We start from the raw sequence: 24,759 nt of genomic DNA on the forward strand, positions 1-24,759 counted from the left end.
CAAGACAGGATTCGATCATAAACTTATCTCAGTTTACCAACACCTTGTTTGTTTATTCCTGACTCATCTGAGTTGTCTGAATCTGACTCGCCTAGATCTGAGTGAAATCACCTGACTTAACTGGATCTGACTCGTTCAGATCCGAGTAAAATCACTTGACTCATCTGAATCTGACTCAATATGTTTGTTTTTTGAGTCGAATCTGACTCAACCGACTCAAAAATATGTGAGTCAGTGACTTGACCCCATGAATCAAGGGTATTTTGTTACCTGACTCAAACGGATCCCAGTCAAAAGTTAGGTATGAGTCAGATCTGATTCAACTTGGAAAACAAACGGTATGAGATCTGACTCACTTCAGTAAACAAACGGTCTAACATCTGACTCAGTGCAAGTCGCGAATTAATTCAGAACCAGATCGCCAGTTAGATGCAAACAAACATGATGCATGCGAATTTCGTGTCATGATTGGCCATACTGGTCACGAGAGAGAACTGGGGGCTTGGAGTCTAAGAATGTTGACTGACGGTTATGACTTTATATATTGAATTTAATCAAGGGTGTCTTATGAATAACTCTTTAAACGGGTAAATTTGAAATTTCCGACCAAGAAACAACCACCTGCTTCTTTTGGCAAGCATCACGTGCTTTTTATGGCGTCCGCGCACTTCGCACTCGTATGATATTCTTGTGAACAAGGAGGTTTCCCTCGTTTTCTACATTTTTCAGTACTTCCAACTATTTCTTTATAATTATCCTGATTTTGATTCCATGTACAAAATCCATAACAGATTCCATTCATAAGATATCCATTTCATTTCTCTCGTTCAGTTCTTCATCTTATAAAACCAGTCTTAATCTTCAGTTTCTCATCAATGTTTGTAGAAACTTTGCTGTCTTACATAAAAAAAGTAGTGATATCTTGTTAGATTATAGTTTGCAAGTGCAATATCCCTGTAAAAATAATTTATGTAAGTATATCCATAGCATACTCCGTACGACGGTGAATCCAAATTAATTTTTCTTGTTTTAAGCGATACGTGTTATCAAATATCAAGATTTTTCTGTTTGTTTCTAAGGGTTTGGACTTTTATAGTTTTCAAGATTTCTACCAGATTTTTATTTTTCTCTATTGGACAGTTTATAAACACGCTTGTAGTTTTGGATATTTTTACAATTTTGCATTAGTAATGGAGCTGAAATTGCTTAATTCGAAGTCTCTTTCTGTATCTGAGATAACACCAAATCTCAGAAGGGTTTCCTTAAACTCACTTGTTAACAGCAGAGGTGGTGGTGGCTGTGTTAATATCTCAAAGGAGCCCTGTTCTTGTAGAGGTAGGTTCTCAAAATACATTTTAAGATTTGTTCAACAATTAATTCATTCTGTTTATGGATCTATAATTTATGATTGTAGCTGTTTTCTTGTGGAGATACTTGTATCTGTGTGCTTCTGCTGTGTCCTAAGATCATACATTCTTTTCCCATATCATTGGGATGCTTTTTGAGTTTCAACTTTTCCAGATTTTCCATTGTTGTATTAATACTCCTCAAGGATTTGTATGGTTAATTTCCTCACGAATTCCACCTTTTCAAGGTCTTTTTTTTTTTTTGGCTAATCTTAATTTCTTCTAATTTGGGTTTTCTGTTCAGGAAATTATGTTAAAGCATCTTACTCGTCTGTCAAAAGATCTAGACAATCCGTTGATTGGATTGGGCAAGACAATAAGTTTGGAATTGGAAGTGATTCATCTTGGATTACTGGATTCCTATGACGATGAATATCATTGTTAATCCTGAAAGCTTACCATCTAACACTAATACTTTTGCTTCTCTCCTTCAGAGTTCACTTTCACATTGGAAGCTAAAGGTAATTGTAACGTTTCATAAATTGGAAAGGAGTTTACCCTGAAGATGTACCTACTATGAAATTGTTTGAGTTGGAAGATGCATACGCCTTTTGTGGATTCTTACTAACTAACTTACTTGATTCTATTTTATTTTTCAGGGGAAGAAAGGGGTTTGGCTTAAGTTACGGCTGGATCGGTCAGAACTCGTTCCGGTAGCAGTAAAGGTGAGAATTCAACGTAAATATGCTATTTTTGAGATAAAGCTTGTACATTGTACTTTCTTCATTTGTGGAAGACTTTTTCTAAGGACATACTTTATTTACTTGCAGGGAGGTTTCAAATACCACCACGCCGAAGAAGGATACTTGATGTTAACATACTGGATTCCTGAAGGACCTTGTATGCTTTCCTTCTAATGCTTCACATCAAGTTGGAGTGGGGGGTTTCGTACTTAACGACAACAATGAGTTATGTACCCTTATGATTTCTGGATTCCTACACTTGATATATCAGTTTGTATTCTTGTCCGACTTTTTTTTGGTTTAACAAATTTGACAATCTTGATAGTGTTTACAACATTGACACTGTGTAAACGCTTAGTCTTACTTCCTTTTCATTACATGTGTTGATTTAACCTTTCCATTTTACAAAAAATTGACCTTTCTGGCTCATGTTTTGCCACTTCACCACCACAGGTTCTAGTAGTACAAGAGAAGCATTGTTCTCCAGCGTTTGTTGGCGGTTGGAAATTACCCACTGGATTTATTCTTGAGGTACATATTACTCACATTTAGTATCATACTTTCTTGACTTCAGAGTTGGATCCTAAGAATCTTAATTATGTAACTCACCTCTCTTTGTTGTTCTATTCGCGTAATATTATCCAGTCGGAAGAGATATACACTGGAGTTGTTAGAGAAATTAAGGAGGAAACTGGTGTAAGTTGCCAAACATTATACCCAAGCTTTTAACCCTTTTAATCTCAGTGCACAACAACATATTGGATCTGCTCATCAAATTATAACACCACTTTTCCCTGTATTGCAGATTGATACGGAGTTTGTTGAAGTGATAGCTTTTAGGTAGGAATGACTATGCTTTCATACATATATCACTACAGCAGTTTCTTTCATACATATATAATGGAGTAATCAAAGACTTCTTTAGCTAACATCTATGTTATAGGGTACCAATTACTAAGAACGTATGTTTGTCATATTTCAGGCACGCGCACAATGTTGCATTTGAAAAGTCGGATTTGTTTTTCATTTGTATGCTAAGATCTCTTTCTTCTCAGATCAAAGTGGATGACATAGAAATTCAAGATGCTAAGGTAAATACTTCCAACCCAATTCGACAAGCATACGCTAATTCTTCAATTTCATCTCTAATGTTGTATGCATCTCCATAAGTGCGGAAAGAAACAAAAACTTACACAATAGGAAAGAGTATGTCTTGATCTGGTATATTTCCGGGGAGATTTTAACTAGATCAAGCAATGAAGATGACAAGATACCTGACCAAAACGAATAGACAATCTAACCAAATAACTCAAAAGCTAGTTCTGTTTTGTTCTTTATGTATCCTAGAGTTGCATTCAAATTTCTGATAAAAATACTTATGCCATCTCTGTCTCTCCACAGTGGATGCCTCTAAAAGAATTTATTGAACAACCCTTAATCCAAGAAGATGGCATGTTCAAGAAAATCTTAGATATCTGCATCGCACGGCTTGGAAAGCGTTACTGCGGATTATTACCTCATCAAGTCATCTCAAAGTTTGATGGAGGATCATCTTCCTTGTACTATAATGTTGTTGAGGATCAAACCTCCAACTGCCTAGGCATCTAAAGCACACACGAACTGTAACATATGTATTATGTAATTTTTCTGTATTCATGAGCTCAGAATTGGATCCTTCTTGTTAGAAGTAACACTCTTAGTCTCGAGTACAAAAAAACCATTTGGGAGACATAGTCTAGATGGTATCTGTAACTTGTACTTAGGAAAAAAATCTGTGTAAATATATTTTTCTCTAGTACACACATTTAGGACGCGTTATAAACACACTTTTTTTTCCTGTCGAACATCTCTGGTATTTTTAATCAGATTGTCCTTCAGGTTGACTCCGTGAAAGGTTTTTCACAACCACTTAATTCCAGTTTTAATCAGGTTCCCTTTAAAATTAAAATCGAAGCTGCTAGGCAGAAGGGCAATTCTTATGGCAATTTGCAAATAGGAAGGCGGCGAACATGGTTTGCCACTACGGACAAATGAATTTGGCGGCTGAAAAAGAAGCGAGCGGCCAAAATTACGCCAAGTAAGTGAGTATAAGACATTAGGAAGTCAAGTTCCGCCGGCGTCTTAAGTTCAGCTGCTGGCGGATTATCTTGCCACTAACTGGAAGTTTTGAACCGGTCTCTGCAACGGCTATTTTTTCCCCTCAATATATATTACTCAATTTTATCCTCGAAAATTAGAACACTCTCTTATCCTATCAATTTTGTCTCAATTTCAATCACTTAAAATCTTCAACCATGAATCTTGATTTTGGTTATTCGGAGAAAGATATGGAAATGGATGAAACCTTGTACGAAGAAGAGCAAGAAACGTTTATAGAGATTTTGTGTCAATTGGATGAAGATGCAAATGAGGCTACAAAGCGGCGAAATTTTATGTTGCAATAACATTCAGGGATGATACTAAACCCTTTATACCCAACAAAAAAATTTCAATAGAAGATGGACGTGGTGAAATTGGCATTTTTACCATGACAAGATGATGCATGATTATTTTAATCATGGATGTGTGAATTCTGATGCAGATTTTCCGCGTCGATTTTTCATGGACCTCAGCGTGACTTAAAGGTTTTTCTTGAGATTTGTCAGGTACAACCTTTATCTAATTATCAGTATGATGCATGACATATACGAGGCTTTAGTCTCGAACAAAAGATCATTGCATCTATCTGAATATTGTGTTATGGGGTACCGGCGGATTCCACAGATAAGTACATCCGTATAGGAAAAACAACTGCATTTAGGTATCTCAAAATGTTTTGTCATACAGTAGTCGACCATTTTGGTCCAATTATCCGACGAAAACCTACTCATATAGATGTTGAAAGAATCACTGCTCAAAATACAACCAAGGGTTTCCAAAGAATGTTTGGACGTCTTGATTGCATGCATTGGGAGTGGCATGCATGTCCAGTTGAATGAGCAGGTGAGTCACTATCCAAAACCATCTGTAATGTTGTAAGCATCGTCTAGTTATGATTGTTGGATTTGACTTTTTTTGGGACTTCCGGGTTCACAAAATGACATCAATGTTGTGTATAGATTACCATTGTTTAAAGATCTTAAGCATGGGCTTGCACCACACTGTAATTTCACCATTGTAGATGGTGAAATTTGGGTAAGGGGCAAAAGTGTCATTTCAACCCTATAGACAGAATTCAACTCTCACAGGAGAGATTAAGCCCTTGACACTCAAGGCATCCTTAGCCACGATTTCTATTATACGTCCCGGCGAGGGCGAGACACTGCTGGTCGTGATGCCGTGATTCCTAACGCACATCCTCGACGAGATACTGCTGGTCACGTAGGTTCTGTAGAGCGTAAATCGTCCCCGACATATTTATGAACCAGAACAGCCATAACTCCAACATGTCTTCGCGAGACGCAACTAATTGTGATGCCATGATTCCTAGTATACATCCTCAACGAGATGCTGCTGGTCATGTAGGCTCTGTAGATACGTAAATACGTCCCCGATGGACTTATGACCCAGAGCGGATATTTGCATATCTCCTGTAAGCACGACTCACCCTATTTGAGATCAAGGACTGATTCCTAATACATCATCGCGAGATACATTGGTCATGTCTGCTCTAGGCTCTGATTTGACTTACTGAGGTTTCTGAATAACTCCTAGGATATCCCCGCGAGATACACTGGTTATTCTTTCTCCGGGCCCTTTCGACAGACTCCTAGAACATCCTTTCAGGATACACTGGTCTTGTTGGACCATCACATGGACATACAGTTGATTCCTAGCACATATCTGCAAGATACGCTGGTCAAAGACAAGTGAGACAAAGTCTCACAGAGGCATTAATTGGGCGTACAAAGCCTTTTTCTCTCTCAGAACGAGTCTCAGCTGACCATAGAGAGATTCGAATCCGTTAAGAAAATCTTTGGAGAGATTTTAATCCGTCTGCAAAATCTCAGGGAGATTCAAATCTCTCTGCAAAATTATGGAGAGATTTTGATCCGTCTGCAAAATCTCGGAGAGATTCAAATCTCTCTGCAAAATGATTTTAATCCGTCTGCAAAATCTCGGAGAGATTCAAATATCTCTGCAAAATCACGGAGGGGTTTTGTTCCGTTCGCAAAATCTCGGAGAGATTCACATGATAGGAACACGCCTTACCTAGTGCTCAAGCCTATTTCTCAGCCTCTCAAACACACTCACAGCTAGTAAATTGAGCCTGAACTATACATGTCTATCCAAAAACAAGGATAAGCTCTCTTGAGATCCGCATGCTCAACTAAGGACCCACAAACAATGACATATGTGTCCGGTCACGGAGAGAGGGAGATCAGCCTCAGCTCCTCTCACACTCTGGACATGATTCCTGAGGAGTTCCATGCCTTTTCACGTGACTCATCCTAGTCATTCTCACAAATAAGAGAATATCTCTTTATCTTGGCCAACTCGGCTAAAGAGAATATTTTTCTCTCAACACATCATCACAAAGGCTGACTCAGCTTCACATAAATGGGGGGGGGGGGGGGGGTACCAATTAGGGTTTTGATCTGGCGGTCTACGGCACGTGTAAGGAATACCCGGCTTATTCCTCACCGCAGAAGAGAGTAAATCGGTAGAATAATGAGATAAACTCAACCTAGTTTATCCCTATTCCCGAAGAGACGGGGGAATTGCTCCGCACGACACGGAAAGCAATCCTTATCTTCACCGACCTGAGATTAGAGAATTCTGCTATAAATAGGTCCTCTATTTTTCCAAGATACGAGCATCTTTATCATAACCTCTCAGAGAAATAACTTGTTCTGTGATATCTCTCTTCATCTGCTTCCCCCTCTAATACCATCCCTAAACCTCCTTCCCTGTGACTGAAGCAGCCTTTGAACGTCCATTGTGCGTGGTTTAGGCGAAGACTGTTCGTGCTCAACCTCCCGCAACTCACTTTCAAAACACTAGAATCCCATTTTAGCCTCTCATCCATATTAGGTAACTACAACCATTAACATCCTTGATTACACGCAATGGTATTATCCGGTAAACGAGATTTATCCACAATGGTCAACTTTAGTTCAAGGATATAGTCTGACTGAATTGGGACTAACAACTTCAAAGGATAAGAAGTATTTTAGCACACAACAAATGACTCTAATAAAGGATGTTAAACGCATATTTGGAGTATTGAAAAAGGAAGTTCACTATCGTTTGTGGGAAGTTAGTTAACTTGCATAATTCTTCGTAAAATAGTCATTAAAGGAAACCTGACATGATCCTATGTGGATTAGTTATGAGGATGTAGATTCAAGGCATAATCAATCAACATATGTGATACACCGGCCATGGTGGCAAAAAAGGGACCGACCAGGACTGGCCATCGTGGTACATGGGCCACCATGTCTAAGGCTGACCATTCCTGAGAATTTTGATATTTTTTGTTGGTCATTCAATCACTATTTTGTATTTTTAGAAGAGTTTGATCTTGACTGAAACAATCAATTTTGCTTGGAAGAGCAAGTAGGATTTTGCTCTAAAGACCAATATTTGAAAATATTAAAATATTAGTATTAAAATATATATTATATTATATAGTGTAAAGACCTAATGGTTGCGGGACCACTTGCTTTGTAAACGATATAGTGTGTGAAGCAATATCTAATAAGATATGGAAAATCAAGGAAGTTGATCAAGTGAGGAAGTCCTTGATTAAGGAAACAAGATTTTTTTTATTTTTTTTTTTAAAAGGATTACCTAAATAATCAAATTCTAGATTCCAATCAATCAGTATAGATCTCAAAGAGAAACTATAAAGCGATGCCGATCTCACGCAACTAATCAATGTCTATCAAAGATAAACACGATTCTAGTTGGATCACATCCAATCAAGGTTAGTGAACTAAATCCACAAGATACGAAAACTAATAAGAATTCTTCTTCGTCTTCAAATCTTCTATTGCCTTCAATAACCTTCACAACACAACTTGAATCCTCTTATGATCAATCACACACAGAACGGAGTATGTTAACAATGGATTATCACAAGATGTCTTTAGATCCGAAGATGGTTCTAAAGATACCGTCAATACTTTGATCTAGTTTGAGTGAGCCTTATATCAAAAGAGAAGGTTCTCAAGAATAAACAAACTAGGTGCAATCAAAGTTTCAACAACCGTCGGTCAATCAAATCAATTACTGAAAACTAATAACACTGCAATTATCTAGTTTCCCACCAGCGGTACTCGTAGAGCTTTTTGATCCCACATAAGTCTTTAAACGAGCGGTCGTAAGAGATTTCGCCTAATTAGGGTACTTTCCTCTTCGGATAGACGGCTCCACCAGAAACAACAAGAAATAAGTTTGATTGACTCTTAGGATAGTTTGCAAGAAATGCAAACTCAAGCATTTATAGACCAAGGTTGTTTGGACAACAAGGAAATTCCAAAACCAAAAATATTCTCAAGATATGCATTAAAGTACCTAATTTAAGGTTTTCCTATTTCCAATTAATATTAACCAATATTTCCGAAAACTATCATAAAAAACTTTTATTATTAGTCTAGCACATTAACCAATAATGTTTTCCATAGGATACGCTTTAATTGCTGGTAATTAAAATATATATGATGAAAATCATAATTAAATTTTTTTCAATATCGGACCAAGATCACCTTGAGCATCAAGGAATATCTTTGAACAATTAATTATATGAGTTATGTACATGTTCAAATAATGTCGACATCTAGAAGCTTCTCATCTTGACAAACCCAAAACCCTAATTCACACATACTGTTAGAGCATAGATCGGTCGACCTCGCATGCGTTACTATATCAAGCATATTTGTCAATGTTAGTGATCAAAACTATGAGTCTTGATTTCTATTCTATTATATCTAAGTCTCGGACTAGGATAGAAAAGTGTAGTTGAGCTCAAGGACTTCATGGCGATTCATCATACAATGACGAAGATCTATATAAGGAACCGTGGAACTTCATCAACAAAAAGGTATGTGGAGACTTGAACTTATCTATCACTCAAAAGTCTATCTCTTCTATCTCCTACTTCTTATGAGACAAAAGTCGTATGCTATATAGACTAGATCATACACATTTGACATTTCGAGCTGAGCATTCATTGTTTATCTTTTATCTCGAAATCAACAAGTTTATCTTCACCTAGTGACGAAAGTCATGAAAAGTTTCAATCACTTTGAGAATTGCTCTGACGTGAATCGATCTGTGAATAACGGCTACATAGCGTCCTCTGAGAATGTCTCAATGATTGAAATGAGAGTTTAGATCACATAACCATGTATTCCTTGAACCGAAGTTTTTGAACTTTGTTGATCAAGAGAAATCGGGAGGATTGTGGAATTGGCTTGCCAAGTCCGCGAACTTTCGGATGTTCTCGACCGAGAATTTCTGCTGGGATTTTCCAAAACTCGTTTGTGTGCTAAGTCCACGAACTCAGTACGCGAACTGGCGGAAGTTCTCATCCCGAGAATTTCTGCTGAGTTTGGAAAACTCAACCGATTAACTTAAGTCCGCGAACTTGTTTGTGAACTTAAGAGGTTATGATCTAAAAATGTGCTCTGAACATGAAATATTAAATTACTAAGAAATTCTCTATGCAAACCGTGGCTATAATGTTCATGAGCCGATTCAGTCGAATCGAATCATCTTTGTTTCAATTGTGTCTTGTGTAGTTACATAAGATCTCATAGCAATTGAACAACTCTGTAACTAGTTCATTTGAGTCAATTGAACGAGTTATGGTGAAGAAGAACAAGGTTAATATGAAATGCTCATATGGTTAACCTTTTGGGTTACTATGTTGAACCAACATACACGTAGACGTTTGGGCATGGTTTTCACGAACCCAGTAAATGTCTACCCAAGTGTGTGTGACAAGCTAAGTTTTCGATCTAACGGTTGAGAAATATTAGCTTGAATCTAAATCAGGTTTTCATCTAACGGTGAATATGAATTTCTTTGTGACTAAGGCAAAACCCTGATTTGAAGGCTATATAAAGGAGACATCTAGCATTGTGCAAAACTAATACCCACACGTCTGTGTGCTACTAGTGCGCCCGCTAGAGTCGATCTCCATTAACCTTTGATTTTCTTCTCTAAAATCAGGTTAACGACTTAAAGACTTCATTGGGATTGTGAAGCCATACCGATAATACTTTATCGTAGTTGTGTGATCTGATCTTGCATCTTCTATCGTACGAGTACAACCGATTGATTGGCTTGAGATCGTGAGAGTTCTCCGATAGGCAAGATAAAGAAGTCACAAACATCTTCGTCTCACTGTTTGTGATTCCTCGACAATCCGCTTGTGTAGTCAGAAAGGATTGTAGAGAGGTGATTGATTAATCTAGGTTAGTCTTCGGGAATATAAGATCAGATTATCAATTGGTTCATGTTACCTTGATTTTATATCTAAAGACGGAACAAAACCTAGGGTTTATCTGTGGGAGACAGATTTATCCTCTTATAGACTTTTCTGTGTGAGACAGATCTGTTTATTATCAAGTATGTGATTTTGGGTTACAGCAACTCTTGGTTGTGGGTGAGATCAGCTAAGAGAATCAAGTGCGCAGTATCCTGCTGGGATCAGAGGTGTAGGAGTACAACTGTACCTTGGATCGGTGGGAGACTGATTGGGGTTCAACTATAGTCCAGTCCGAAGTTAGTTTGCAGTAGGCTAGTGTCTGTAGCGGATTAATACAGTGTGTATTCAATCTGGACTAGGTCCCGGGGTTTTTCTTCATTTGCGGTCCTCGTTAACAAAATTTCTGGTGTCTGTGTTATTTCTTTTCCGCATTATATTTTATATAATTAAAATAATACTGGTTGTGCGTTCGTGATCATCAATTGGAAATCCAACCTTTGGTTGTTGATTGATATTGATTGATCCTTGGACATTTGTCTTTGGTACCGTCCAAGTATTCCTTGTATTTGATAAAGACTCGCTATTATTTTTAGCTTGAGTAAAAATCAAATCAAGAGAGAGATATTAACTCCTTGAGATACTTTTATCTAGATTGAGTCTGACTGTCTAGTTGATTCTCTAGCAAAGTATTTCGGAGTTAGTCCATACAGATTGCTAATCGAAATATTGAGTGGTGTTGTTAGACCCCCCGTTTTTTCACATACCATGAAGAAATATGTGAACCATGGATATTTGTTTTTGCTCATGGAACCGATTAAACAATTACTCCAAAATATGTTGTGACCGGTTATAACATGATTCCCAAGATAGGTTGTAATCAGTTACACCTTGCTCCATAAAGTAGCTTGTGAGCGGTCACACCTTGCTTCCCGAAGTAGCTTGTGACCGGTTACACCTTGCTTCCCAAAGGTAGCTTGTGATCGATTACAACTAAATTCCCAATTCATCTCGTGACCGGTTATACCTTTAATTCCAAAGTAACTTGTGACCGCTTACAACTTGCATTCCAATATAGCTTGTGATTGGTTACACCTTGAATTCCAAAGTAACTTGTGACCGATTACAACTAGCTATATGTTATAGGCTATGACAGCTTATACCTCAAGTCTCAACATAAGTTAAGATAGTATCTACCTTTGTCATCTTCCATTGGTCATCCAAGATATATTCAATAAAGAACAAGACCAATCATGATTTCCCGTTCGATTATGAAAACGAGTTCATACATCCGTTTTTTTAAACTAATGTAATAATACATAGTTTTCTAGGATGAAATCACACCTATATAATGCACACATAATCAAGTAACTAAATACAATAGATTATGTCGATGTCGTATTTACGAAGTTCCAAAAGATAAGCGTTTATACTTCGTAATATGTTTCCTTGATACTTTGATCATACTGTTATGACCAAGTCTCATCACTAGAGTATTATATACAAATATATACAGCTTCGCATGTTATATTTTCAATATAACACGACTTGAAAGATATGTTAGGAATGGAAACAAGATCAAGCCAATATTACTAAGCTCAAGTAGAAGGATGATGTCTTTGTTGTAGTCATTACTTCTTCTCATTCTTCAGGTCTTCAGAGTAATACTTGTATGTTTCAACATTCCTAGACTTTCTAGTCTAACCTAAATGAAGTTGACTCTAGTATTTTATCAAGCGACTCTAGACGAGTTTTGATACTAAAATATGACAACCAAACTTGATATACTAACACTTGGAGGGTTCAACCTAACTATGCTCTAACAGTGTTACTGAACATTATTATTGCTTGTAAGTTCTAAGGCTTACTTAACCACTATGGACTATCGTTGTGCAAGACTCCAGAACTATCCGGATCATAGTGCATATTCTTATGTGTAATTTCAAGGTGGACTATTCACATCCTTGTATGAATTCTTAACTTATAATTTCATCTAAACTGGTAGACTGTTTACTTGAGTCTCAAGCAAAGTTAACTTGACTTCAAATCTATTTGTAACCTTGAAAATCTATAAATAAAGATACTCTTGCGGCTGGATTTCTTAATCCGTGCCACCCTTGCGTCCTAGTTATAAAGCTAGAGTCATCCTCTATAACCCAGGGTTCTTCATGGAACTGAATTAGGTTACGACTTTCAAGGTCTTCACTTAGTGATTCTTGAAGCCTGGTTAGACTATCTCTTTACCTGATAGTTCTTGTGTCCGGATCTTGTTCCACTGGTTATTGAAGTTCACAAAATTTATATCAAGAGCAAGATGAATATAAATCAGAAAGTTCTTTTCATCTCAAACCTTGTAGTCATCAAAATATATACTTATATTTTTTTGATTTATTTGGAATGTTCTTGAGAGGTGGTTAGGGATATATGCTTCTCTTTGGTAAGAGTGTAAGTGTTCTGGATCCGTGAGGTATCTGGACTTTGTCTACTACAAAACAGATTTCCAAACCCATATTGAAACATATCAAAAGGGAAATAAAATAGGCTTGTCTGTTAGAGGAAGATATATGTCAAAAGTTTTCACTGAGGTTAAACAAAATTTTAGGCTATGAAGGACGTCGTCTAAGGGAATCTAGTGCGTAGGATCTTCCGAGATCCAAGAGACGTAAGAAGCACGTCTACAGCTGAATTGACCGGAGTGTTAATTCGATCTCAACTACATTCTAGCACGAAGTATGATATATAGTAGGCTAGTATCTATAGCGGTTTAATACGGCATCGCGTTCAAACTGAACTAGGTCCCGTGTTTTTTTGCATATTGAAGTTTTCCTCGTTAGCAGAACTCTCTGTGCCTTACTTTAATTTTTACTTCCGTATTGTAATCGTGATTGTTATAATTTAATTAAAAGCAAGTGATTCAATAATCAACCTACATAGTTTCGAGCTCGGATTGGTTAAGATCATACAAGTCTTTTTCTTGTTGAATTCGTATCTTGAACTATAGATTTCAAGACTTGTTCTTGTTGGAATTTTGATCTTATGCAGTTCAGGTTCTGCTGATGGTGGATTTTTGACAAGGGACAAAATTGTAAAATAATAGTTTTGTATATCTCTGTCTCAGCTTCAGACGAACATACAAAATTCATATTTAATAATATAGATATAAAATCTCTTGTTACGGTGATCTTTGATGGATCATGTAACCTATTCAGAGCATAAATATGTAATGGATTTATTAGAGTCTATTTGATGAGCTTTTAATATTCTGTGTATTTCATTATTTAGTTGTGCAATTCAGTATCCACTTTTTTATAGAATCAAGAATGATTGGACAACTCCTAGATGGATTGACCACTAGTATAGAGCAATAATGTTTTAAGGATGTCATTGGCTTTGGTCTTATTGTTCCTTTCCATGTGTTCCCTACGGTACTACTGCCACCATGTACCATGTTCTCGAATAATGATGCTTCTATATAGGTTGCCTGCTAGTATAAAGTGGCTTATAAAAAAATTATAGCGCTACATTCATCTACTGAATTCCTAGAAAATATTTTCCCCCCAAAATATATATCTCATTACTTCAATTCATAGCTTTTCTCAGCTGAATTCTATGAATTGATGATGAAGATTCACTTTTCGAGCATACAGGCCACCACCGAGTAAGCTCCGACAAAATGGCGCGGGCATATTTAACCATAATGCTCTAAAGAGCACCAAAAAGTATGGACGAATGAGAATACAGTATACTCATCAAAGGAGGAAAGGAGGAGAGAAAAAATAAAAAAAATAATAAAAAAACAACATACGCATGACCGACCTTACCTGCCGTTCGACCATGCCGCCGGTGTCGTGGGCGGTCCCCCCCACTCACACCCCCCAGAAGTTTAGATTTATCTAACCAGACAAAGGAGTTTATTAGTTTAAACGGAAGAGACTTTGTCAATAACTCACATATCTTCTAGCAAGATTGATTAAAGTGGTTACCAAACATATTTTTCCTTTGCTATTTGAAATACGATCCAAAGTACTTGCTATTCACGTGCATGACTCTAGAAGTCGAAGGCACATAGATACTGAGGAAACTAAGCAGCTAGGGGTAGTCTAGTTGGTCTCAACTATATATGAAGCTGGTATTGAATTTTTTATAGCGGTTAATTCTGAGAGTATTCAAAACTGGACTAGGTCCAGGGGTTTTTCTACATTTGCGGTTTCCTCGTTAACAAAATATTGCTGTATCAGTTACTTTGTTTTTTTCATTATAATTGTTATTATAATTAAAGAAATTACACACGTACATTAACTCTGTAACACTTGATATTGATCATATAGAATTTCGGTTTAATACCATACCTATTATCAAGTGCACACTTTGTTGTCGTATCATCTCGATCTTGTATCCATAGTGAATCACACAAGTGATCTTGTTTTTATATTGTCTCGATCTCGTATCCATAGACAATCACACGAAGTGTGAATCGAATTTGTTGTATTGTCTCGACTTTGTCCATAGACGATCACATTCAGTTAAAAGATTGTGGTATATTTGAGTACCCTCGTCTTTTCAAACACTCAAGACTAAGCAATAATCCACTAACCCAAAGTGATTTTGTGAATAAAGTTGTTTTATAATTGTCTATGATAGTTGTAGCAAAAGTAAACTTAATCAAACAAGACAGTTCGTGAGCTTCTGCTGTCTAGAATTGTGTAAGTATGAAACCGGGTTTGCAAACCTTTCGACGGTTTACGAAGTTGGGATAAATGGGTATGCAAACCTCTGGAAGTACGCAAAGTCGGATCAAAGGAGTATGCAAACTGGTTTTGCAAACCTTCCCAACTTTCAAGGCTACTGAGATAGAAAAAAATTTATATTCTCGAACTCAGATGTAAACGGTATGCAAACCGGGTTTGCAAACCTCTACATTTCACGAAATTCAGATCGACTAGGTGTGCATACTAGGTATGCGTACCTTGTATCAATTCTGAAATTCTCCCAGTCTTAAATTTGAAACATTCCCGATAGCCATATGCCACATGCACTGTTTTCTTGGGAAACTTTCAAACGATCAACTTGAACAAAAACAGTATGTAAACAATAAATTATTCTAACTAAGATTGCTAAGGATCTTTGAACATCCATTGCTCGAATCATATTTTTGAGAGATTAACCAAGACAAGCTTGAACTCGAAATTTTTTATTTTCAATACTAAATCTACTAAAATCATACGACAATGTCTCATAAGAAATAATGGTAGATAGGATTAACAAATATGATGGGTACATTATTTATATGTCCCTACTTTTGACACCCAATAAATATCAAGAGTATAAAGCACCGTTTGGCTAAGTTAGCCTATGTAAGTGGTGGTTGAGATTTACTCTCCCAATACATAAATCTACGGCTGTAATTTCTCCTCTTAAACTATCATTTAATGATCCATTAAGGAAAATATAATATAATAAATAATTAATATAATAAATAATTAATATAATAAATGCCTAACTAATTAGTGTTTCATACTAATTACTGATAATAAATAATTTATTAATTCCGCATAATAATGTTTTTCACTAATTGCTCATAATAAATGATTTACTAATTATTTTTATTATAAATTTTCCCTTAATTAAATTAATAAATTTGTATCTCCACTAATAAATAATTTTAGATTTAAGGATCTACGATATAAGATTGAAGATTTTGAGTAAGAAAATGTTAAGTATTTGTGGTTCAGAATGGCGTAAGTAGTGTTTTGAACTTTCGTGCATGGTTTTAATCATTGTATCTGTTGTATTTGTTTGTTTTTTGATACACTCTATTATTTTCGGAAACTTCCTACTGGGATGTTGTTGATCACCCCTTTTCCTCCCTTTCTACAAAGAACGAAGAAAGACTACATGACAAAAAATTATTATATATCACGGAGATTTGGATATCGCGTTTTAAATTTAATCGAAGCGTTATTTTGTTTTAATTTGATACTTTTGATTTTGTAATTATTATTTGAAAATTTTGTAATTTTAAAAGTATGATTACATTTCATTTAATAAATTTATTTGAGCTTGAATTATTGATTTTAATTATTGAAATCTTTTAAAACGAAAAATCTGGTCCTATACTAGTGGTGGTCCGGAATTTTGGACTTGCTAACTGGATCGGACCCGACCCACAAGGTTGAATCTGTGTCCGCTAGAAGTTCGGAAATCTAGGTTGTCACCTGATACCAATGTTGTCACCCCCCGCAGCTGGGCGTGCTTTTAATTTTTAATCACAAACGTCATGTATAAAGCTTAGAGTGAACAAACTTAAGTCTTCAATCAATTTTTTCTATTTTTTTTGTTGTTATATTCTATTTTATATTGAAATCTAATATATTTTATTTTAATAAAAAAATATAATTGGGCTAATTTTGCCTGTGTTGGTAGTGGTCCAGATTTATCCTGGGGAAAGATAAATCAATAGCCATGGTTATCCAGACCACACCCATTTTCTGCACATGTGTGTTAGGTTTTAGGGAGATGGATGAGTCACCGTGGGTGATCAATCGTTTTGTACAGGTACCCAAAATCCTCTATCGTAAAAATCTTGATACCCCAAGCTTCATTGTATCAAAGCTTCCTTCGCTCCTGTAGCACCAACTCCAACCATATCTGCCCAGAAAACCGGAATCATCCGCGCTGAAGATGAGAATGTGGCCGATAATGATCCACCTCATAAGAAACCCTGCCTTCAGAAGATGCCCGAAGGTTTCTCGGCATCTACCATTGCCGAAGATTAAACATTACGAAGTCTTTCACCAAATAATACAATACCTGGGAATAGTATATCATGTTTCTTTGTATGTTTGCATTTTTTTTTGATGTGTTTCTCTTTCTGCATTTTATTCTGTTGTGTTTCCCATACTGCATTTTGTTGACGTGTAAATTCCTTTTTTTTTTTTTTTTGCATTTCAGTATTAGTCCCTTTGGTCATGATCTACAGTGACATTGGTGAATCTGATTTATCCCCTGTGTAACCGTGTTGATATGATAGTCTAATTTATGTTCCCAATCTTGATCTGAATCCATAGTGGTTTTGAAGGAATTTTTCTGACACTGACATCACCAAGCTAACGTATTTCAACTTCCTAAGCAGATAATTTCACTTTTGGCAAAAATTAAATCAATAAGATTGCACTTTAATATAAAAAATATATAATCAAAGACGCAACAAATGTTAAGGTTTCAGATAATGCACCCTGACTTATGTGTTTTACTCTACAATTGTTCGATTTTCTTAAATAGGTTATAACTTCTCCGTGTTCTACTCTTCTTATTGATAGCAATTCTCCGGATTGATATGCGATAAAAAATGAAAAATCAAACACTGTCATTGCGATAACCATCACGAATGCTGGCAGATTAGAGTATTTATAATTTGTTTTTTCTGAGTGTACAAAAATACTAGAGGTAGTATAAATTAAAAGAAGCGAGATTGCACCAATTGGTCACCAGATTGCTCCACATTGAAAGACAGAAGATTGTTATGCCATACGCCTACCAAAGAGGTTGACGATTCTAGAGGTGACAATGGGCACCTATTGGCAGGTGTAAGAGATGACCGGATTGTACGAGCGACTTTGCAAGGTAAGTATATGGTCATACAAATCATCTCAGGAACAAAAAAGATGTAATCGATCATTGAAAGATGCATGACAATAAGGGAACTTCGATCTTTCCTCCCCAATTACATATTAGTTGGTTTTGAAATTTCTTTCTCTCCAAAAAAAGACATATTGCGATTAAGCCGCATACTCCTCGACCACAAAAAGCCATGCAATGGTTACAGCAAACGGCTGCCAAGGAGGCTGACGATTCTGGAGGTGACCAAATCCACTTATCTGCCAAAGAGACTTCGCAACATAGGAGTATATATATGATATTACAAATCAAGAGATATATTTCCAGAAATAAAATTTCCATATCATATATTCCAATAAGTAATTAAAAGGTCCGAAAAAAAGTACAGATTATGTACAGATTTTTAAAATCAGAAATGGAGGAAGGAAATAAAAAAAATCACGGAGGTTAACTCATTTTCTTAATTTAAGATAGTAAACGCGTACAAACTCCCTTTAAAATTATTTATAGTATATATTTTTTCTGAATTTTATATGTCGACAACGTGTATAATTTTAGAAAGCATTTCTGATTTAATGAAATTTGTTAATAGCATTAGTTGTTTACCCGATAGAACAGAGAAAACAAAACAGGGGATATCCCTACGATATCTATGACCTAGCCAAATTTAACATACATCGGACCAGAAGGAGTTGATAAGTACTCGGGACACATTTTATACGATATTAAAAGTGAACCAACATCAAGGCCCGTGCCGTTACGGCACGGGTTAAGGGCTAGTATCCTTATACAACAATAAATATGTCCTTACTTTTTAATAACCTTATCCATTTAAAATTAGATTACCTTAATACCCTCACCCATATAATATTTTTCTTTATTTCAAAATGGAACAAATTTCTTCCTCTACCACTTCACCACCACCACCACCACCAATATTCAACTACCATTCCACCACCATCGTTCAACAAATTCCACCACCACCGTTCAACAACTACAATCTACCAACCGCCACCACCACTAATATTCCACCACCACCATTACACCACCACCAGTCCTCCACCACCACTTGTCTGTCGCCGCCTCCACCACTAGTCCACCGTCGCCGCCGCCACCATTGATTCAGATATTTTTATATCAACAACAGTAGTTGATCCAAATAAAAATAGAACCAACAGTAGAAGTTGATCCAATTTAGGGGATCAACAACGATAGTTGATCACAAAAAAAAAGGATCAACAGTAGAAGTTGATCCAATTTAGAGGATCAACAATGGTAGTTGATCCCCTAAATTGGATCAACAATGAAAGTTGGTCCATGTAAATGGAGTGAACTTGGCGTGAGTCGAACACACATCATCTGACATGGAGTCAGTCATGCTACCATTGCACCACAAGTTCAACATTGGAAGAAATTTACATGATTCAAACTAAAAGCATGATTATACTTATCCAAGAAAATATTGTTGAAAGGATCAACAACAGTAGTGGATCCATTAAACAATTGGATCAACAAGAGGAGTTGATCCCATAAACATATCAACAACAGTTGTTGATCCCATAAAAAATTGGGTCAACAACAGGAGTTGATCCATTAAATGGGATCAACAACAACAATTGATCTCGTAAAAACATATAAACAACAACAATTTATCATCACCAGTAGCTTATAAACAGCAACAACTTCAAGACCAAGCTCTCCATCTGAAGCTAAACACAAACAACACCAACAATCGCACAGAATATCCATCACCACCATCACAAAAACCAATACCACCACTATCTTCATCAACAATTTCAATACTCTAACCTCACCATAACCATCATTCCAACCAGAACCATCACAATCTCCATCATCAATTACATCGTTTTAACCTTCTTCCATCTACATCATCAAATACAACCAGAACCACCACAAAATCTTCATCATCAATTCCACCGATATCTCCATCATCATAAACTAAACTGAAAAATCAAGTAACAAACTTAAAATCTCTATCATCAATTTCATCATTTTTACCTGAATCTGTTATCGATCTAAAGAAGAATGAAATAAAAAGCTAGGGTTCGAGAAGGAAATGCGAATCAATTACATACCATCATTGTTTCTCGTTGAACAATCACCAGATTTGAGATTTGTAGCTGAATAAAGAGGAAATATATCTAAGTCGATTCTTTAGAATGAGGCGGTGATACTGATGATGATAAGAGGTGATGGCGGAAGTGGAGGTGGTGCTGGAATGACGGTGGTGCGACGAAGAAGGTGGTCGCTGTTTGTGGAAGAGGAAGAGAATAGATAGTTTAGATCTGAATCTGGTAAAATGAAAGAAACGATTGGTGAGATCGGCAGTATATGGGGGTAAAGTTGGTATTGATAATTAAATTGATTTCTTTTAAAGAAAGTAAGGATATATTTATTGTGTGATAAGGATATTTGTGAAGTCCATCAAAAGGAGGGACAATAATTCAATTCCCACAAATATGATAGGTCAGTCTTCACATACCTCTTTGTTGATGAAGTTCTCGAAAATGTCTTCCTTTGTTCTCCAGTCTCCAATCTTCGAGGGTTATTCACCGATATCTAATGCTAAACTACTATGTTCTAATCCTAGTATGAGACTTGACTTTAATAGACTATAAATCAAGATATAGTTTTGTGCATCTAACATTGACAACAAGCTTGAGATAGAAAAACTTGCGAGTTGATCGAGTGGTGCTCTAAAAGTATCCCCTTTGTCAATTTTAGTGAAAAAAATATCAATACATATGAATTCAATAAAATGAACCTTTCAGCTCAATTTTCACAATGCTTAGTTCCTTGAATCTTTACATCTGCTTGAATTCTTCGTACCTGAATTTCTTCCATGGTTTTACATATGAACGTTTCAGCACCTTTGTATTTGAAGATCCGTAGCGAATGACAAGTTATGAAAATACTCAATTAGAGCTTTACTAGAATGACAAGCCAATCTACTCAATGGTTGTTACGTCGAGGCGTAGTATTTTTACCTACTTCAAAGTATGTCATTCTATAGAGAACAACATGAACGACCTTTCTCTAACAACAAGAGAAGATTTCTTGGACATTAACAAATTTACAAGTTCATATTTTTCTCTCATCTCGCCAGTTATGAACAAAGAAGTTATAAATAATGGTTTTAATGTTAGAGGCATAAAGACGAACGTGCCAGTTATGAGAAAAATAACATCGACAAGAACTATTCTCGAGGCCAGTTACGAACAAAGAGCATAATTTGAGCGATATGACTCACATATGAATTACATCTTCCCCAGCCATGTACGGACGTAGACATTAAAGTCTCAATTATATTCACTGCCAGTTACTGATGAGAGAGATAAAACTTTGATTATGACCATCTTATGAAATCCCTGCAATATATTCAGAAAGTGTAATTGTAGGAAGATCGGTATTGGAATTCTCCAAAAATAAAAGTCATCGACTTTGTTTGTTTCTTCTAACCTGTATATTTAAGAACTTAAACATAAACTAAGTTAGGTAAATAGGAATGATGCACGAGGTACATGGATCATCAGTCGCGTTGGCTCGTCTATGGAATACCCAGAATTGTATTCCTTATTCATGTTCAAATAATTTGAGAATATTGATACATATGAATCAAAATTTACTATTATAAGCACATCGCCTTAATATATTATTACTTCAATCACATGGAAGAATTTGAAAATGAATAGAGAAGTGAAAGTGTGCATGCTAAGGTGAACGATGTTCCCCAAACTACCTGTATGATTATCATGTTTTGAGAATTCTACCCAGAAATTGTAACCCAAGTTTAAATCTCACCAAATTGATTAGATAGATTTATCTAAGTGTATATCCTACTTATCTTGTATGTACACATTCCCATGGATCTTGTTCTTTTATCTTTCTTAGGAGTCAGATAGGCAGGAGAACTCTACAAAGAAGATAAGTTGTTGATACCCATATATAGTCATTACATTCTGAACTCACTAGTAACGATGTGGTAGCACCAAATTCAATAAGAAACTTACTTTTTATGAATTAAAGGTACATAAAAGACAATGATGACAACTGCACTGGAATTTTATCATAAAACCATTCAACCAAAAGGTCATGTAACCTCTTCATCACAATTAATCTCTTTGGGGCATTGGCTCAACAGAATTGAGATAAAAAATATTTTCCTCCCAAAATAAATGGGTATCTAAGCTCAAGTACATGCTCAAACAATTAATCATGATGATACCGAGAATCCCGACCAAAACTAGCGAAACATTAAAGTGCAGAAACAAAAAGAATATAGTATTGGTATTAATAGATCACAATATCGGAGGTATAATAATAGAAGCATAAAACTTGATTAAGTTTATTAACATAACTTTTAGAAGAATCCAATCATGAATCCTACGGCTTCACCAAACATTCAATATTTTACCCGTATGTTCACCCTAGTTCTTGTGCTTCACCATGTTCCCCACTAGATAATTTCTTGAGTGAAGGTACACTTTCAACACAATCAAGATGAGTTGGGATGAAAATTTCTTTGTTCACCACAGGCGATTGAAACAAATTTTTTCCTATTTATGGATTTTTCACCATCTGTAGTTCTTAGCTTAGTTTGTTTCTTCTTCCACATATTCTTGTTTTTCACCTTTGGATTATCATAAAAAGGATTACTTTTAGAACCCTTGAGATATATATCCATTTCCCAGGAGATTTTTGGCATCTAAAATCATGGAATCCAACTTTTCTTTTGTCATGGAATTTTCTGGGAGATCATTCTTTTTGACACTCGATGCTTCGTCGATGTTTATCGCTATCCACATCTAAGTGCGTCTAGGAACTATATGAACCTTACTCACACTATTCTCTTCAATATTTCTCAGAAGAGAATTGTATTGACTATTCTTTTGCAAGTTAGTCTTCCGCCAATTGGGAGCATCAAATCTTGTTTCTCCTTTACAAAGTTTTTCGCCTTCACAAAGTTTTTCTTTTTATGATATTGACGATTATGAATGGGCTTCGTATGATGTTTATATGCAAAGCTATATTTAACAAAACACTGTTTCTTTTGCTTAAAGATTGGACTTTCACAACTTAAAATATCAAAGGGATTAACCTTAATATATAATTTAGGTTTGACCACTTCTTGTGATGCCAAACAACAACATCATGAAGTTTCTCATTCCTTATGAGAAAAAGACATTCCCTTTGCAGGTGACCTTTATTTATACAATAACAGCAAACGTAAGGAATATTTTTACCTGGATGCGTGTGTGTTGGATTTGGAGTTTGATAGGCTTTGTTCTTTTGATCATTGAGTATTTCACTTTTGTTATCAGTGGAATCCTTTGGTTGAGAAGAATTTTTAGCCTTGAAATTTTTTTACCTCTTTGCTAGTACTTTGAGCATTTATTCCCTTATATACCAAACCTCGTGTATCATAATGATTTTTACTTTCCCCTAACGTTGAGGTTAATTTTTTCGAGCTATTGTTGAACTTTTTCAAGTCCTCTTCCAACATCTTGATTTTATCAAGAGCAGCGGCTAAATCAGCTTCAAGACATTTTTCTTGACAAAGATATGTACTTTTTTTTATGTCTTCAAACCTCATTCGTTGGGAGTTATTCCTTGCTTTAGATTCAACAAGTTTTTCTTCCAACAAATAGAAATATTGATAAAGATTATCACATTCAAGCGACTTTGTACTTAGGTCTTCCTCACGATTTCTGATGATCGAATTATTAATGTGATAACACAATCAAGCCCTCATAAATCCTTTTTAATTTTTTGTTTTCCCGACAGAGAGGAATGAGAAGATTAATGAGATACGAAGTCGTCATTTTTTTCTTTCAAGGGATCCAACAAATTAACGTACTCTGAGAGATCCTTATCTACATCTTTATCAATATCTGAGTCACCTTTATCGGAAAATTCATCCAACTATTTTTCTAGGCGTACTTCTCAGTTATCAACAGTTTCTAGTTTCTACATCATTAACAACATTAGTAGGTTCAAGCGAGGTGATCTCATGAGGATAATTAATTCGATAAAATAGTTTTGTCAGCTGTTAAATCCAAACTTTCATCAAAACCATATCTTGTGTGTTCCATTTTTAATTTTATGTCCATAGGTCAGATTGCTACAAACACATATTTATTAGGTCTTTATAGTGTTTTCCTTCTCTGACACCAATTGAAAAGGAGAGGGTAATAAGTACACCACCAAATTTTTCGTTTGAACATATAAAACAAGACCTAATACTATCAACAAGTAGATCTTCAGAAAAGATCCTTGTATATGATGGTAAATGCAACTTATTTTCTTGCACAATCAGTAGTATAGATCAAAGATTCATATACTTGATTATGTACAAGAACTCTTGGACGATCTCAAAAGTCAATTTCCAAGATCAACCTCGTATAGACCCGAACTGTAGAAGATCAGAATTCCAACAAAAACAAGTCTTGTAATCTATTTTTCAAGATACGAATTCAACAAGAACAAGACTTGTATGATCTTAACCAATCCAAGATCGAAAACTATCTAGGTTGATTGTTGAATCACTTGCTTTTACTTTAATTATAAAAATCACGATCATAATGGGGAAGTTAAAAGTAAAGCAAGACACGAAGAGTTT

At 35.8% G+C, this 24,759-nt stretch overlaps 1 pseudogene; it reads left to right on the forward strand.

Annotated features, from left to right (window-relative positions):
* The first annotated feature begins 1,654 nt into the window (after positions 1–1,654).
* LOC113297159 lies at positions 1,655–3,935 on the forward strand (annotated as a pseudogene).
* Positions 3,936–24,759: the final 20,824 nt, after the last annotated feature.

The sequence above is a fragment of the Papaver somniferum genome, chromosome 7 (genome assembly GCF_003573695.1).
Source record: "Papaver somniferum cultivar HN1 chromosome 7, ASM357369v1, whole genome shotgun sequence".
In the NCBI taxonomy this organism is placed as follows: Eukaryota; Viridiplantae; Streptophyta; class Magnoliopsida; order Ranunculales; family Papaveraceae; genus Papaver; species Papaver somniferum.